The 18172-nt window shown below is 42.9% G+C and overlaps 1 protein-coding gene across 1 annotated transcript in view; it reads right to left on the bottom strand.

Moving 5' to 3' along the window:
* Window positions 1-587: 587 nt before the first annotated feature.
* tmem74b (transmembrane protein 74B) overlaps window positions 588-18172 on the bottom strand; it is a 36185-nt gene continuing 18600 nt past the window's right edge. Inside the window, exons 3-4 of the transcript XR_002469199.3 lie at window positions 5138-5296; window positions 588-5029 (exon numbers count right to left, since the gene is read on the bottom strand). The gene's annotated coding sequence lies outside the window, so the exon portion shown is untranslated. The remainder of the gene's footprint in view (window positions 5030-5137; window positions 5297-18172) is intronic.

The raw sequence follows: 18172 nt of genomic DNA, 5'->3' as shown, positions 1-18172 counted from the left end.
CAAAAAATTCATTGCATTGCCACATGTTTTGCAATATTACTCTAGTGCCTTGTTGCAAACAGGATAGATGTTTTGGAATATTTGAATTATGTGCAGGCTTCATTCTTTTCACTCTAAATTAGGTTAGTGTTGTGGAATAAATACAATGTTGTTGACCAGTCCTCTGTTTTCTCCTATCACAACCATTAAACTATGCAACTGTTTTGAAGTCTCACTGTAAAACCTGATAAGTTCCGTGAACTCACTTTTTTTGGGGGGGGAAACTGATTACTTTTTAGATAAAGTAAGGTCACACCTAATTATTTTGAATTACTTGTACTTAACCTAATGGTTTTATGCAAACTCTATTTTTTAACTGTACTTAACTTTAAAATATTGTTTAAATAATTTCATACATTTAATTGCTGCATATTTAATTGCTATGCTTTATTTGTACTCAACTTCATTGAGTATTGCAATAGTTGTACCAACTCAAATTCTTATGATCTTACTCAAACCCTTTTTGGAAACCGATTTAGGTAGGTACTATTAACTCAAAACTTACCAAACCATACTATATTCTTAGTACACACAACTCAGGCAGACCATTTTCAGGTATTCAAGAAATCTTTATTATAAAGGCTTGAATAATATTTAAAAAAAACAATTATATAGATTGCTATAAATATACAGTACATAATAAAATTAGGAATCAAATGAAGTAAACAATTGAAAATGTTCTTGACAATGCAAACTTTAATATTCCTATGCCTGTGTATTCAACTTAACAAAACACCTGCCTCCAACACAATAACCAAATGTGACACTAACCAAGTTTCCATCTAACCTTTTTATGCGGGTATAGACAAGTGGAAACGCTTTATGAGGACATTTTTAGATAATAACCATTATATTGAAGTAAACTTGGAGTTACACAATGACGTGTGGTCCTCCCACTACGACTTGTCGGGAAAGCATGCAGTTTATTAGACGACAGGTGAAATAAGTTGTGATCAACTTCACAGGGCGGTGAAAGTGCAAGGTGCTCCTCTCCAATAAATATCAAGGGTCTTATTCTGGTGACATGATCATCAATGCTTGGTTGCAGTTTGACAAATAAAATAAGTATCTCGCTTCTTTGTCCAATCTTATCATGTAGGCTTTATGTGCGCTCTAGCATGAAATGGAGGATAGAAACCTGGTTAAAGCATTTTCTGTAACTCCATTTGGATAGTCCCCTGTGCTGTACATGCTCAAACTATCAATAAACTAAGAAAATGTCAACTGTATCTCTGCTGATATGTTAGGGTTAGTTTGATAGCAATTTAACATTTGTTGATGGTCTTTGAATGCTCAATTCACTATCTACAGATGGACTATCCAAATAGTTTCACTGAATTTTCTATTTTCTATATATATAGACAAAAACGGGAAAATGAGGAACAACACATTAAAGCTGCAGCCATGAACAAAAACCATGAACTGTTAGAACCATTGCAATACATACATTTTAGAAAATATGTTCCAGCTTTATTTTAGTGCAAATTAACTCTTGCTTACCTCCATTACATTCAGAACATAGTGTACGTTACATGTCAGACATCAATGACAATAAAAGGAAAACATTTATAACTTTGAAAGAATGCATGGTTTTTGATTGGAAACACTGGCTGTGTGAGCCTATACTGCGATTTACAAGGCAATGATGGGACAATGTGGACCCACACAATAAAGACATATCTACGAGAAAGGCCTACAACCTCACTGATGGTAAATACCTCTAAAGGCAAATACCCACACAGGCCCATACATCATTAGTCTTGCGCCAATAGGTCATTTTTCAGAGACACAAGCTTCGGTTTAAGCATTTTCCCATCAGCCTAGAACTGTTTTGTATGAAGTCAGAAGTATGGATCAGCTGCTTGGGATAACTCAGATGCAAGACGTAAATCAAACCAAATAACATAATTGCATCAGCCAACCTGGGGAGATCATTCATTACAATGTCACCTTCTAGCACCACAGCAATCCTGGCTGGGTTGAACTGGACATGATCAGTTAAGTTCTCACTGAGAACAGTGAGGAGAGCGACAGGTGTGTCTAATGTCTGGCTCTTCAGTTTCCTCCACCTGAAACATGCATAAATGTAAGCTTGGCATAGAATCGGGCCCTTCAAAATGATGTTTGTTATGCGGTGGAACTCTGCACACACATGCATCAACAAACCACAAACAAAAGCCCCATTGAACACAATGTTGACTGAAAGAAAGATCTTACAAAGGGGAAGAGGGTTAAAGGGAGCAAGAGGGAGACAGAGACAAAATAAGAGAAAGAGAGGGGGATAACAGCTGTTTTACCTGAGACTCCATGGGAAGGGCTGGCCAGTTCCCTCTGGAACCATTTCACTGGCGGTCCATCATTTCGTCAAAGGGCAAAAGTTGTCTGCATCAGCTTGTCTATTAATGGCAGGTTTCTCTCAGTCTTTGAAACTTGGTTGATGATTTGCTGTCTCAGCTGCTTGAGAGACTCTGGGTCTCTCAAGCATGGCAGGACGTTTACCTCAGCTCGTCTGGGTCTCTTGATGTTTGAGTGGGGTGACTCTCTCTCTAGGTTGTTTCTGCTCCTCTTGCCTGCATTCAGATAGAACTCAGGAACTCCAGCTCTGCTCAACTTGGTCCGATAGTTCCCCATCTTGAACTTCAGACTAGTCATCCATGCATACCATCCAGACCGACTCCCTGCTCCTTTGAGACATGGGTGCTTGGTAACAAGGTGGTAGCCTTGCCTTGCCTATTTCTCCCCCACTTGGATAGGTCTTGAAGCTGTGTATTGCTTTAGCTATGTTCTCAAGAATGTCATGCTTCTGGGCTCTTGTTAATTTAAGTCTTTCCAGTTCTCATAGCAACTAAGCATGTGCTCAATATCATAAGAAAAAGATGGCACCCGGAAAACCGTCAGGCCACTTCTCTAGGCACTCTGGAGACTCTCTGGCGTGGGGCAAGTATATCTGTGTCTCCAGATTCGGTTGAGTTGGCATCACTTTCTGATCCAATTACCTTCAGGACAGCTTCCTCAGGAAACTCCTCAATGTCCACTAGACAGCACAATTGTCCATCGAAGTCAGGATCTTCGTATTGAAGAGTGAAGTCATAGTCCAAATTCAATTTGTTTTACATGATGATCTTCAGGACATCCACCGACTGTGGACGTTATCCCGAATTTCAAGTTTTCATAACAATCGGAAATCGGTATTTTTGGACACTGACACTGGACAGTTTATTTTTTTAAATAAAAAATAAATTAGAAAATACACCTTTATTATACTAGGCAAGTCAGTTAAGAACACATTCTTATTTTCAATGACGGCCTAGGAACGGTGGGTTAACTGCCTTGTTCAGGGGCAGAACGACAGATTTTTACCTTGACAGCTCTGGGATTCAATCTTGCAACCTTACGGTTAACTAGTCCAACGCTCTAACCACCTGCCTCTCATTGCACTCCATGAGGAGCCTGCCTGTTATGCGAATGCAGTAGAAGCCAAGGTAAGTTGCTAGCTAGCATTAAACTTATCTTATAAAAAACAATCAATCAATCATAATCACTAGTTAACTACACTTGGTTGATGATATTACTAGTTTATCTAGCGTGTCCTGCGTTGCATATAATCGATGCAACGCAGGGGGATGATTTAAGAAAAGTGCATTTGCGAAAAAACCACAATCGTTGGACGACTGTACCTAACCATAAACACCAATGCCTTTCTTAAAATCAATACACAGAAGTATATATTTTTAAACCTGCAAATTTAGCTAAAAGAATTCCAGGTTAGCAGGCCATATTAACCAGGTGAAATTGTGTCACTTCTCTTGCGTTCATTGCACGCAGAGTCAGGATATATGCAACAGTTTGGGCAGCCTGGCTCATTGTGAACTAATTTACCAGAATTTTACATAATTATGACATAACATTGAAGGTTGTACAATGTAACAACAATATTTAGACGTATGGATGCCATCCATTAGATAAAATACAGAACGGTTATGTATTTCACTGAAATAATAAACATTTTGTTTTCGAAATGATAGTTTCCGGATTTGACCATATTAATGACCAAAGGCTCGTATTTCTGTGTGTTATTATGTTATAATTAAGTCTATGATTTGATGTTTGATAGAGCAGTCTGACTGAGCGATGGTAGGCAGCAGCAGGCTTGTAAGCATTCATTCAAACAGCACTTTAGTGCATTTTGCCAGCAGCTCTTCGCAAACACAGCACTGTTTATGACTTCAAGCCTATCAACTCCCGAGATTAGGCTGGTGTAACCGATGTAAAATGGCTAGCTAGTTAGTGGGGTGCGCGCTAATAGCGTTTCAAACGTCACTCGCTCTGAGACTTGGAGTGGTTGTTCCCCTTGCTCTGCAAGGGCCGCGGCTTTTGTGGAGCGATGGGTAACGATGCTTCGACAGTAGCTGTTGTCAATATGTTCCTGGTTCGAGCCCAGGTAGGGGCGAGGAGAGGGACGAAAGCTATACTGTAACACTGGCAATACTAAAGTGCTTATCCAATAGTCAAAGGTTAATGAAATACAAATGGTATAGAGAGAAATAGTCCTATAAATACTATATTAACTACAACCTAAAACCTCTTACCTTGGAATATTGAAGTCTTATGTTAAAAGGAACCACCAACTTTCACATGTTCTGAGCAAGGAACTTAAACGTTAGCTTTTTTACATGGCAATAATTGCACTTTTACTTTCTTCTCCAACACTTTGTTTTTGCATTATTTAAACCAAATTGAACATGTTTCATTATTTATTTGAGGCTAAATTGATTTTTATTGATGTATTATATTAAAATAAGTGTTTCATTCAGTATTGTTGTAATTGTCATTATTACAAATAAATACTTTTAATTTATTTTATTTTAAATTGGCCGGTATCGGCTTTTTGGTCCTCCAATAATCAGTATTGGTATCGGCTTTGAAAAATCATAATCGGTTGACCTCTAATATGGAGACGAAGTAAGGTCTGGTATGTAGGTTCTGCCATCTGAGGGAGGAAAAATATAGATAGACTGAAGTTAACGATCCATTTTTCCATAGCATATTCCTTTATTTAACAATTCCTTTTTCATGAGTAAGGGAAAATATCAGTCACCTTTTCAATATAGTTGTATGAATCTCTTGAGCCTCAGGAGCAATCTGCCTCCTGTGTTGTATGCTGAGAGGGTGGATGTATCGTTGAACTTTGAGTTTTGAGTTGCCTGAGGACAGTTCATAGGATCCAAGATGTTCCACGTAGCAGGACTCTTACTTTCTACAGAGAAAGGAAACATTGTTATTCACAAGGAAGATCTGCTCAATTCTGCAGAACTGAGGGAGTCCTCCATCCACTCCCACTGATACAAACATGCCATTGGCATAATCAGTGCTATCAATAGTGACTTTTGATGTGCAGTAAATAGTGTTGCTTTCTGTCTCTTGTTCAATCTAGTGCTTAGCTACTTCGGGAGTGTTGAAACAATGGCAGAGGTGACAAAAATGATGGTGCACTGAGGTAATATGCCATCATGTGTTTGTTGACAGTTTCCAGGACATTCTTGAAGTTCTGAGTGCACAACCCGTTTGAAAAAGCGGTGTTTACCCTGAAACCTCATGGTCCAAAGGTGTACAAGAGCCCCATAATGCTTGATGAGCTCAGGGTAATGCTCAACATACTGGTGTTTGGGACGAAGTCTAAACCCAGGAAAGACCTCTTGCAGAGTCTGTCTACAATCACTGATTTTAGATTGCAAATACTGGACAGTTTCAGATGTAGGTGACAACACAAGCTCGACGATGTCTTTCAAATCCGTTAACACTGCCCACACTCCATCTCCCTCTGGCACATCACTACCAACCATTAAAGGAAGCAGTCTGAGCAAGGTTGCATTTTCATGCCCATTTTCACCAATAGTTCCTATGGTTGCAAATGTCTTTGGGATTGGATGTGGTCTGTTTATTTTGTCTGCGTACTGATATGGGAATGAAACCATTTTCTGGTTTAAATACTCAAGAGTGAAATACTTAAGACGTATCATTTCGCTGATGCAAAGGGCCAAGTCAACGGGCACAATTACTTCAAGCAGATCATGCAGTACATTAGGTCGGAAACCAGTAATTGCATGAAAATATTGCAAGGTCTGGCTCAAAACACTTTCACGCTTCACACCTTACTGACTCTGACCATTCAAAACATCTTGCAGGTTAAGGTCATGGGTGGCTCTTGTTCTCCCTCACCAACTTCATGGGTTTGAAATTGGCCTTGCGTGGCTGTACAGAATCTACACACAAAGTCAGCACTAAAGGATTGTAAAAAGCCTGCTAACCCATGGGCTGCAAGACTGCCAGCTGCAACACACAGGACAGTACCCTGGACACACTGACCGATGGACTCAATGAAAACCCCATCCTGTCCTATAGTGTGAATGTCTTGTAACAAAGGGCCTAACACACATTCATAACCGCCACTATGGAGATCAGGCACCTTACATAATGCTGCCAGCTGAATAATGTGCAAGGCTGATCTGTACTTACTTGGCAGATTGGCAAGCAGCCAGTATACTGCACAGAGTTTGTGTATTTCCCTGGAAGTGTCCAGTGGATTTGCTAGTTCTATGTCATCAATATACAAAAGCAATGACAATTTAAGTTCTCCTGCCGATAACAATGAATTTAATCTGAAAATATGAGCCATCTATGAGTCATGTAAAGACCTGGCTGAGCAACGTTAGATTCTTGGATTTTGTTCCTGATATCAGTATGTTTAAAAATGTCCTGAAGCATTTGAAGAAGAGGAATATGCACTTCAGTGTGTCCAGGATGCTCCATTTACAGTGCCTTGCGAAAGTATTCGGCCCCCTTGAACTTTGCGACCTTTTGCCACATTTCAGGCCTCGAACATAAAGATATAAAACTGTATTTTTTTGTGAAGAATCAACAACAAGTGGGACACAATCATGAAGTGGAACGACATTTATTGGATATTTCAAACTTTTTTAACAAATCAAAAACGGAAAAATTGGGCGTGCAAAATTATTCAGCCCCTTTACTTTCAGTGCAGCAAACTCTCTCCAGAAGTTCAGTGAGGATCTCTGAATGATCCAATGTTGACCTAAATGACTAATGATGATAAATACAATCCACCTGTGTGTAATCAAGTCTCCGTATAAATGCACCTGCACTGTGATAGTCTCAGAGGTCCGTTAAAAGTGCAGAGAGCATCATGAAGAACAAGGAACACACCAGGCAGGTCCGAGATACTGTTGTGAAGAAGTTTAAAGCCGGATTTGGATACAAAAATATTTCCCAAGCTTTAAACATCCCAAGGAGCACTGTGCAAGCGATAATATTGAAATGGAAGGAGTATCAGACCACTGCAAATCTACCAAGACCTGGCCGTCCCTCTAAACTTTCAGCTCATACAAGGAGAAGACTGATCAGAGATGCAGCCAAGAGGCCTATGATCACTCTGGATGAACTGCAGAGATCTACAGCTGAGGTGGGAGACTCTGTCCATAGGACAACAATCAGTCGTATATTGCACAAATCTGGCCTTTATGGAAGAGTGGCAAGAAGAAAGCCATTTCTTAAAGTGTCGTTTAAAGTTTGCCACAAGCCACCTGGGAGACACACCAAACATGTGGAAGAAGGTCAGCTCTGGTCAGACCAAAATTGAACTTTTTGGCAACAATGCAAAACGTTATGTTTGGCGTAAAAGCAACACAGCTGAACACACCATCCCCACTATCAAACATGGTGGTGGCAGCATCATGGTTTGGGCCTGCTTTTCTTCAGCAGGGACAGGGAAGATGGTTAAAATTGATGGGAAGATGGATGGAGCCAAATACAGGACCATTCTGGAAGAAAACCTGATGGAGTCTGCAAAAGACCTGAGACTGGGACAGAGATTTGTCTTCCAACAAGACAATGATCCAAAACATAAAGCAAAATCTACAATGGAATGGTTCAAAAATAAACATATCCAGGTGTTAGAATGGCCAAGTCAAAGTCCAGACCTGAATCCAATCGAGAATCTGTGGAAAGAACTGAAAACTGCTGTTCACAAATGCTCTCCATCCAACCTCACTGAGCTCGAGCTGTTTTGCAAGGAGGAATGGGAAAAAATGTCAGTCTCTCGATGTGCAAAACTGATAGAGACATACCCCAAGCGACTTACAGCTGTAATCGCAGCAAAAGGTGGCGCTACAAAGTATTAACTTAAGGGGGCTGAATAATTTTGCACGCACAATTTTTCTGTTTTTGATTTGTTAAAAAAGTTTTAAATATCCAATAAATGTCGTTCCACTTCATGATTGTGTCCCACTTGTTGTTGATTCTTCACAAAAAAATACAGTTTTATATCTTTATGTTTGAAGCCTGAAATGTGGCAAAAGGTCGCAAAGTTCAAGGGGGCCGAATACTTTCGCAAGGCACTGTACATACTGCACTGACATGACTAAAGGGTAGTTCTTTGCAAAAACAAAGGTTTTCCTGCGCTTAGAAGTTGACATCTCTGCAACTTAAGCAGTGGCACTGGCAAAAACATTGCTGTCCATGACCTCCTTGACTACTTCGTCAAGGGTAGCATCGCTAATTGTGTGTTCATTTTTCAGTAATACATATTTTATTGCTTCCTTGACAAGAGGTTGAGAGAGAAAATATCTGCCCCAAGTGCTCAACTATTTCCTGTGTTGTGTAGTCAGAAACATGGAGAACACTTTGCATTTTTAAGAATGGAGGAGCCCAAATGTTTATTTAACTGAGCTCTCAACTCGTTTGTGTCAAACTGACACTCACGGAGGTCAAAAGTGTCTGCACTCTGAGTAGGACACTCTTCATCGGGGTGAACTGACCTAGTGACTGGGAGACTACAGCATCTTCACAGAAGTCAGAACTAACAGCAACTGCATGTTTCCTACTCTTGTCAGCATTAAATGAGGACTATACATTAGTGCGATAGTCACAATTCTTAAACGGGCATGTTACCATACCATCTTAATGTTAACTAGCCCACATGCTATGTATCAATGCTTTGCAATTATCTATTTCGCAAGCACGATGTGCGTTGGTAACTCCAATAGCTAGTTTGCTAAACTAAGTCAAAATCGCACAGATTTGTTTGAATACTTTTACACAGCAAGGAATTCAAATGTGTTGATAATTTATAACTCCCCAGATCAGTGGGCTCAATAAACTATGACCACCACGCTGCAGCAGACGATTAGGGTTATGCTAACACCAATGGAACCAACTACTTGTTGCTGCATCTCTTCAGCGCGTGCACCCTTGGCATAACGCTAAACCATGCAGTCGCCGTACTGTACACACGGTCACAGCATGCAGTTGTCAAGCAGTGTGTTAACATAACCTAGACTAACGTTAGCTAAACTGAATTGCACGATATCTCCATAGAACTCACTAATAACTAAAACGAAATCAACATGCAAACATTAACTGTCCAATGGTAATATATGCTCACCTGTTTGCTAACATGCTGACCAAACCGGACATGAGCATACCGATTTTCTACACCCACACCAGAAGTGATCAGGGCACGCAGGTTGAAATATCTTAACAAACTATGAAACAATTATATTAATTTGGGGACAGGTCGAAAAACATTACATATTTATGGCAATTTAGCTAGCAAGCTTAATGTTGCTAGCTATTTTGTCCTGGGATAAAGATATTGGGTTGCTAATTTACCTGAAATGCACAAGGTCCTCTACTCCGACAATTCATCCAGAGATGAGAAAATAATTTGGTTTACCGTTTTGTCATCTCTTCCTTCCTCAGGCTTCTTATTATTATTTTGGACTTAATATGGCGGTTGGCAACCAACTAAGTTCATCTTTCAATCCCCAATGTGGGTGTATGCTCCTAAAAACCTATGAGGAGATGGGAGAGGCCGGACTTGCAGCGCTTTGAGCATCACAAATAGAACAAAGGTTACATATGTAACCCCGGTTATGTGAGCTACATGGATCACTCCAATATATTGGCATCACTCCGCGGCGGAGGGATACATCCGAGGTCAGGATTGACAGATTTACTCCCGTGTACACCTGTGTCACGGCTGGGGTCCTCCCCTATATATAGACCCCATGGCCACGACATCACATTGGAGTGATCCAGATAGCTCACATAACCGTGGTTACATACATAACCTTTGTTATGTTTCACTATATTGTATCACTTCAATATATTGGTACACCCGTACCAGATGTAGTTGGTGCTAAAGGGACCTGGCCAGCCAGCGGCGAAATCCCAGTGCGGAATGGAGACGCAGGGGCCGTCAATGTGGAAGGGGGTCCCGGCACAGTCCCCAGAAGGGGAGGCGATGCCCAGGACTGCCCAACCAACCGCAGAGGGAGTGGCCACATTTACCCGATAGTACCTAGCAAAGGTGCAAGAGGAAGCCCAGCTGGTCGCAGCACAGATATCAACGAGGGGCACTCCTCTCAGTAGATCCCAGGACGCAGCCACACCTCGTGTTGAATGTGCCACCACAGATCCCAGCCCTGTCCTGCCAGCCAGGCGGTATGCTGTCAAAATCGTATCCACGATCCAGTGAGAGAGCCTCTGCTTTGATAACCCAGCCCCCAGGACTCACTCACCACAGCAGACAAAGAGCTGGTCTGTTGTTCTCACTGCCCGTGTCCGCACCACATAGGCAGCCAGTACCCGCACAGGGCACAGCATGTCAGAGGGAGGCCCAGACTCCCCTCCACTGCCGGGGGGGTTGTAAGCAGACAGGATAAAAGGGATGTTCACATGCCTGTCTGACAGAACCTTTGGGAGGAAGGAAGGACTGGGGAGGAGAGAAATACTCCTCCCACCAGAGTCCATCCGGTAGCACTCAGAACTCATTGAATGAGCATGGAGCTCACCCACCCTCTTCATGGAAGTAATCACTACCAAGAAAGCCACCTTCATAGAGAGGTGTTTCAGAGAGGCAGACTCCAACGGTTAAAAAGGCGGCTTTGCCAAAGCTGCCAAGACAGCATCCAATTCCCAGCTCACCATTGAGCGGGTCCTAACTGGACGCAGGCAACGAAGCCCGTTCATAAACCTGGAGACTAAGGGATGGCGCCCCGCCGGCCTGTCCAGCCACCCCACATGGCAGGCAGATACAGTGCCTTGCGAAAGTATTCGGCCCCCTTGAACTTTGCGACCTTTTGCCACATTTCAGGCTTCAAACATAAAGATATAAAACTGTATTTTTTGGTGAAGAATCAACAACAAGTGGGACACAATCATGAAGTGGAACGACATTTATTGGATATTTCAAACTTATTTAACAAATCAAAAACTGAAAAATTGGGCGTGCAAAATTATTCAGCCCCCTTAAGTTAATACTTTGTAGCGCCACCTTTTGCTGCGATTACAGCTGTAAGTCGCTTGGGGTATGTCTCTATCAGTTTTGCACATCGAGAGACTGAAATTTTTTCCCATTCCTCCTTGCAAAACAGCTCGAGCTCAGTGAGGTTGGATGGAGAGCATTTGTGAACAGCAGTTTTCAGTTCTTTCCACGGATTCTCGATTGGATTCAGGTCTGGACTTTGACTTGGCCATTCTAACACCTGGATATGTTTATTTTTGAACCATTCCATTGTAGATTTTGCTTTATGTTTTGGATCATTGTCTTGTTGGAAGACAAATCTCCGTCCCAGTCTCAGGTCTTTTGCAGACTCCATCAGGTTTTCTTCCAGAATGGTCCTGTATTTGGCTCCATCCATCTTCCCATCAATTTTAACCATCTTCCCTGTCCCTGCTGAAGAAAAGCAGGCCCAAACCATGATGCTGCCACCACCATGTTTGACAGTGGGGATGGTGTGTTCAGCTGTGTTGCTTTTACGCCAAACATAACGTTTTGCATTGTTGCCAAAAAGTTCAAATTTGGTTTCATCTGACCAGAGCACCTGCTTCAACATGTTTGGTGTGTCTCCCAGGTGGCTTGTGGCAAACTTTAAACAACACTTTTTATGGATATCTTTAAGAAATGGCTTTCTTCTTGCCACTCTTCCATAAAGGCCAGATTTGTGCAATATACGACTGATTGTTGTCCTATGGACAGAGTCTCCCACCTCAGCTGTAGATCTCTGCAGTTCATCCAGAGTGATCATGGGCCTCTTGGCTGCATCTCTGATCAGTCTTCTCCTTGTATGAGCTGAAAGTTTAGAGGGACGGCCAGGTCTTGGTAGATTTGCAGTGGTCTGATACTCCTTCCATTTCAATATTATCGCTTGCACAGTGCTCCTTGGGATGTTTAAAGCTTGGGAAATCTTTTTTTATCCAAATCCGGCTTTAAATTTCTTCACAACAGTATCTCGGACCTGCCTGGTGTGTTCTTTGTTCTTCATGATGCTCTCTGCGCTTTTAACGGACCTCTGAGACTATCACAGTGCAGGTGCATTTATACGGAGACTTGATTACACACAGGTGGATTGTATTTATCATCATTAGTCATTTAGGTCAACATTGGATCATTCAGAGATCCTCACTGAACTTCTGGAGAGAGTTTGCTGCACTGAAAGTAAAGGGGCTGAATAATTTTGCACGCCCAATTTTTCAGTTTTTGATTTGTTAAAAAAGTTTGAAATATCCAATAAATGTCATTCCACTTCATGATTGTGTCCCACTTGTTGTTGATTTTTCACAAAAAAATACAGTTTTATATCTTTATGTTTGAAGCCTGAAATGTGGCAAAAGGTCGCAAAGTTCAAGGGGGCCGAATACTTTCGCAAGGCACTGTATAGTGGCCAAATACCCTCTCAGCGTAGAGGCTGCCAAGCCCTCATCCAAGCGAAAATGCAGCTATTGGAGGACATACTGCACCCCGCATGACTCGGGTACAACCTCAATACCAGTGCACCAAGAGCAGAACAACCACCAGCGCAACTGGTATGCTGCGGTTGTAGCCAGTGCCCTTGCGCTCTGCCTGGTGTACATTACGCCCTCCTGTAGTCCTAACATGGACCATTGGTGCCGTTCAGAGGCCAAGCCCACAGACTGAGGCGGTGCAGTCTCGGATGCCACAGAGTTCCCCCGACCTGAGACAGATGCTCCACCATCCTGGTCCTGTCCTGCACAGCCTGGATCAGGGGAAAAAGGGGGAATGCGTAAAGCTCCAGCCCTTACCAATCGTGAGCCAGAGCATTCAAGCCCAGAGGCCCTGATGGCTTATGTGCATTATCCAGGAAGGCATTGTCTCAGTTCCACCTGAGCCCTCCTGAACATGTCCCACAGGTGCTGCACTACCTGGGGATGTAGGCTCCAGTCCTGACCAGGACATGTGTTCCCTTCCGATGTGGGAGGAAAGACCGCAGGGCCAGCGGTACAGCTCAGACCTCTAGTGTATTGATGCACCTGCTGCTCCTACTGTGCGGTGGCGGTGGCGCTTCGGGTGCAGCTGGTGGGAGTTGAACCACCGTTGAAGAGGCCGGAGATGGAGCAGGTCCAGGGGAATCAGTAACGAGGCCGCCGTCAGCAAGCCCAACAGGCCTTGGCAGGTCAGGGCAGATACCACCCGCCCCGGCCGAAAGTGGTCAAGACAAGATAAAATCACTTGAAATCTTCTGTTGGGCAGGCGTGCTCTCATGTGGACTAAGTCCAGTTCCATTCCAACGAAGGCCACCCTCACTGTCAGATGACTCTTCTTGTCGTTTACAGTAATGCCCAGCCCATCAATGTGGGTCAGGAGCATGTCTCTGTCTGACAGGCCCTGGGTCCTGGTCGGGGCACAAATCATCCAGGTAATTAGGCCAAACAATCCTCGGGACGTGAGAGGTGCCAGGACAGTATCCATGCACTTTGTGAAAGTGCGGGGTGCCAAGGAGAGGCCAAAAGGAAGAACCATGAATTGGTAAGCCGTCCCTTCGAAAGTGAATCGGAGGTACTGCCAATGAGCTGGGTGAACAGGATAATGGAAGTACGCATCCCTCAGGTCCAGCATCACAAACCACTGGTCCCTGGAAACGGCCTGCAACACTCGGGCTGGGGACATAATGTGGAACCTCAGTACCCATTGAGGTTGCGGAGGTCCAGAATTGGTCGAAACCCTCCGTCTCTTTTTGGAACCACAGAATAAGTGGAGCATTGTGGACAACACCCAGGGGGACTCCACACCCTCCTCCCACTTTGCCCTTTGAGATCGGGAGAAGTGGCCGGGGAATGGTGTGTCAGGGGTCTTCTGGGGTCCTGTCAGGGGTTCTGCTTCTCCTTTGGCGCCCAGAGCGCCTGGGTCCCCCAGGCACGTCCCTATGGCAGTGATGGTTGACAGGTTGTTGCTCCATCTCACGTTGTTGCCCCTCCCCGCTGTCATCCCTCAGCAAGAGGTGATGGGGCAGGAGAAGGACCCCACCATCGTTCGGGTGTGGGTGGGTGACGACGGCCCGTCTGTCTTGAACCCGGGGCCTGAGGAGGCATCATGAACCGTCTCAGGGTCTCCCGGTCCCTACGAATCGGTCTGCTCCCGAACGTCGACAACCCCTGGGCCAATTGTGAGCCCTGGGGTGATGAGGAGAGTGGAAAATGTGCTTTGGAGAGCAGCTGGCAGACGGGATTGCGCCAGCCTGAGATGGTGCCGGGAGGTAAAGTCTCTGCTGTGAGTCGGAAGTGCCCCTTTGCAGAGGTCCAGCTCTCTTGCAAGGCCTCGCAGAACTCAGCAGAGATGTGGACTGATGAAAATAGCACCATATGATGGAGTAACTCTTAACCTCTCTGCACACAGAACCCGGTAGCGGGATGAAATTCGACAACATACGGTGATCGCTACATAAATAGTCATATTAAACATTCATGAAAATACAAGTATCTCACATGTTTCGAAAGCCTAGAATCTTGCTTCACTGCTCAACTAAGGGACCTTAAAGATTTGTATGTGTGGGGTACAGAGATAAGGTAGTCATTCAAAAATCATGTTAAACACCATTATTGCACACAGAGAGTCAATGCAATTTATTACGTGACTTGTTAAGTACATTTTTAATTTTTTTTAAACTCAGGCTGTAAAACAAAAGAATGTGGAAAAAGCAGAGGGGATGTGAATACTTTCTGAAGGCACTTCATCCACTTTATTCAACATCCAAATTAACGTGAAAACATGGCTGTCATTATTTCAATCAACGATAGAACCTACACTTTATATCACCATTTGAACTTCTAATATGAAAGGGATAATAAGAAAGGGAGTGGTTGGTGACACACAGGAGTAGCCACTCACCGATTTCTCAGCTCATAGCACAGTTACACCTCCAACACCGGTAAAACAACCACTATGCGGATGTCGGCCAGCGCATGTTAACGCTCGATCTGATTGAATCAGATGCACTAGGGTGCCATGTGGGACGGAGCCTCAGAGGGACAAGTCACAGGGAGAGACATTCATTACTCTTCTCTGTCATATATGTTTACTATGCATGTCACTATAGGGACAAGCTAAGGTCTTGGACAGCAGCATGTTAGTCAGCTAAACATCCACTGCGCATGCAGTCGCTAGCACACAAAAAATCTATGCGTTGTCTACTACCAGTGGCAGAGGTTGTTTCCAATTATGATGTTGTGTCCTGTTGTGCTGATGCATTCTAAGAGCTTGCCCCAGTAGAAATGGAGCATATGGAGTGGACACAGTTCTTGATTCTATGATAGTTGGCGAGAATTATTTTAGCTTCTCTATCTAATCTGATTCATCAAAAAAATGTATTTGAATCTTAAACTATCAATCAATTCACCTCAATGGTCAATTCTAGGATGTATATGTATTATCACAGACCCATAACAATGTGAACAGAAGGAATTACAGTAAAAACCATAGAAATATAATTCCTAGAATGGACAAAACCCCTTTAGACCACAGCAATTTATACACTCAATGTTTTAGTAATTATATTTCTATGGTGAAAACACCCAAAGGAAAAACCAAGGTGCTCTGACCCAAGGCATCTGTCTGAATTAAACTGGAGTAACAGGCAAACATACTCTGTGTACAGTATCCATTCTGGATTGCACTCTGCAGTCACATTAACTCAATAGCGGGCTTTTTCAGTAGTTGTCCCACGTTTTCCATTCAGGTTCTCTGTTACCTCTAGTATTTGTGTGTCCTGCATTTCAGCAAATGTCCCTTTATCTGCAGCTCCACAGCCTACAATAATAGGATCAGGGAGTTTAACTTGTCAGACATGCTAAACCCCAGGCCTATGTGCCTTCTAATGCCATTGGGATTTAACTGGTCGTCATATTGGCAAGTGGAAAACTAAAAGTAGCCCACTCATCTCAATGTCTTCTGACATAGTGACCCCTGACCCTTGATACCGTCTTACATGAGATGTGCTCGATAAGGCCATTAACTACTGTAGCTAGCCAATTTTACCTCAGAAGAACAGTTGGCTAACTTAACCTCAGAAGAACAGAAAGTTGAGTGAACGTCTTTCGTCAGTACCTGAGAATTGAGGAGTCCAAACGACTTTCGTGCAAATGAGGATCATCAGTGACAAAATCTATGACTCATGAGAATATAATCCATGTGTAATAACAACGTAAAAAATTCATGAACGTGTTACATTATTATGTACAGTCATATTAAGGTCCTGATTGGGCAACAAGATGATTTGACATGTCAAATAGTGTTATTTGACGGGTATCTTTATGGACACGCAAAGACCCAAACGGCGTTCTATACAAAGGCTGACGCGAATACCAGATTTGTGACCAGAAAGAACTTGTTTCATTTCCTCCAGTTTTGCCTGACAAAAACAGATTATCATTGTCAACTACGTTTATCGTCCATATAAAATACAATTTAGCGATCTACTACTGATTCAATAGGCTACCTGACGATTTCATTGATCATTTTTGTATTTCAGGTAGGCCTAGTTTGGGTGGCTACCTGCTATATGTTTAAAGATAAGTAGCTGTAACATTGCACTGTCTTCAATATTATGGGATGAATAATTTATTAAGATATTTGTGAGGAAGTAAAGGGCTACCAGGCTGGCAACGAGCACTCGGTAGGCAGGCTGCCCTCCAACGTGATGGCACGTTCCAGACATGACATGCTTTCCATCCGATCCTGCAACCTCTTCTACAAGTAGGTCATATGGTTGTATGATTCATCTTTCTCTGGACTCCAGATATCGGCTGCTAACATGGATGATTTATTGCTAATAAGTGCAGAATTTATTCCATTTCAAAATAGCTTTGCAAAATACTTTACTCATCAGATTGTAAGAGTTTCTCAGCGTCTGTGACCACAGTTTTCGGGGTGGCATTTTTGGGGGGAAAACATGCACCCCAAAAGATCTGTGCATGGCCATGAATCTTCTCATCATGCTTCTAAACAGAAAAATCTGGAACAATTGTGCATTTTGTGATAAAAGCACAAAATTTGGCACAGATATAGATTAATGTATATCTTTACATTTTAGTCATTTAGCACATGGTCTTCCAAACTCGGTCCTGGGGCCCCCCATGGGTTCAGGTTTTGGCTTTTGCCCAAGCACTACACAGCTGATTCAAATAATCAAAGCTTGATAATGAGTTGGTTATTTGATGTAAAATGTTATTTGAATCAGCTGTGTAGTGCTAGGGGAAAAACCAAAACCAAAACCTGGGGGGGGGGGGGGTCAGGACCGAGTGGGGGGCCAGAACCATGTTAGGGAAACCCTGATTTAGCAGAGACTCTTATCCAGAGCAATTAGGGTTAAATGCATTGCTCAAGGGCACGTCGACAGATGTTGCACCTAGTCTGCTCTGGGATTCAAACCAGCAACCTTTCAGTTACTGGCCCAACACTCAACCACAAGGCTACCTACCTGCCAACAGTTGGCCTACCATCATTTTACAGTTCAGAAGAGAGGTACAAATTGAAACAGAAGTAATGGGTTGATTAATAGCCTAAATTGTCTATCCAATGAGCTCGTAGTGGCATAGGCCTATAGGATATCAGAGACGTTTCTTTTCTTTGCACGGGAACAAATATGGCCTTTTGACAAACATTTTATGCAATTCTACTACACTTCATATGTGTGGAGACATTAGCATACTTTTTATATGATGGCAACCTAGGCCTACTCTGCTGACAATGACAACAGATCAATAAAAACAAACTTGTCTTGAATGCAACCATGTAACGAAGACCTATGTAAAGGGTTCA

Source organism: Oncorhynchus mykiss, chromosome 17 (assembly GCF_057628025.1).
Source record: "Oncorhynchus mykiss isolate SJ-2025 chromosome 17, ASM5762802v1, whole genome shotgun sequence".
Classification (NCBI taxonomy): Eukaryota; Metazoa; Chordata; class Actinopteri; order Salmoniformes; family Salmonidae; genus Oncorhynchus; species Oncorhynchus mykiss.
This window is presented reverse-complemented; position numbering and strand designations above follow the sequence as displayed.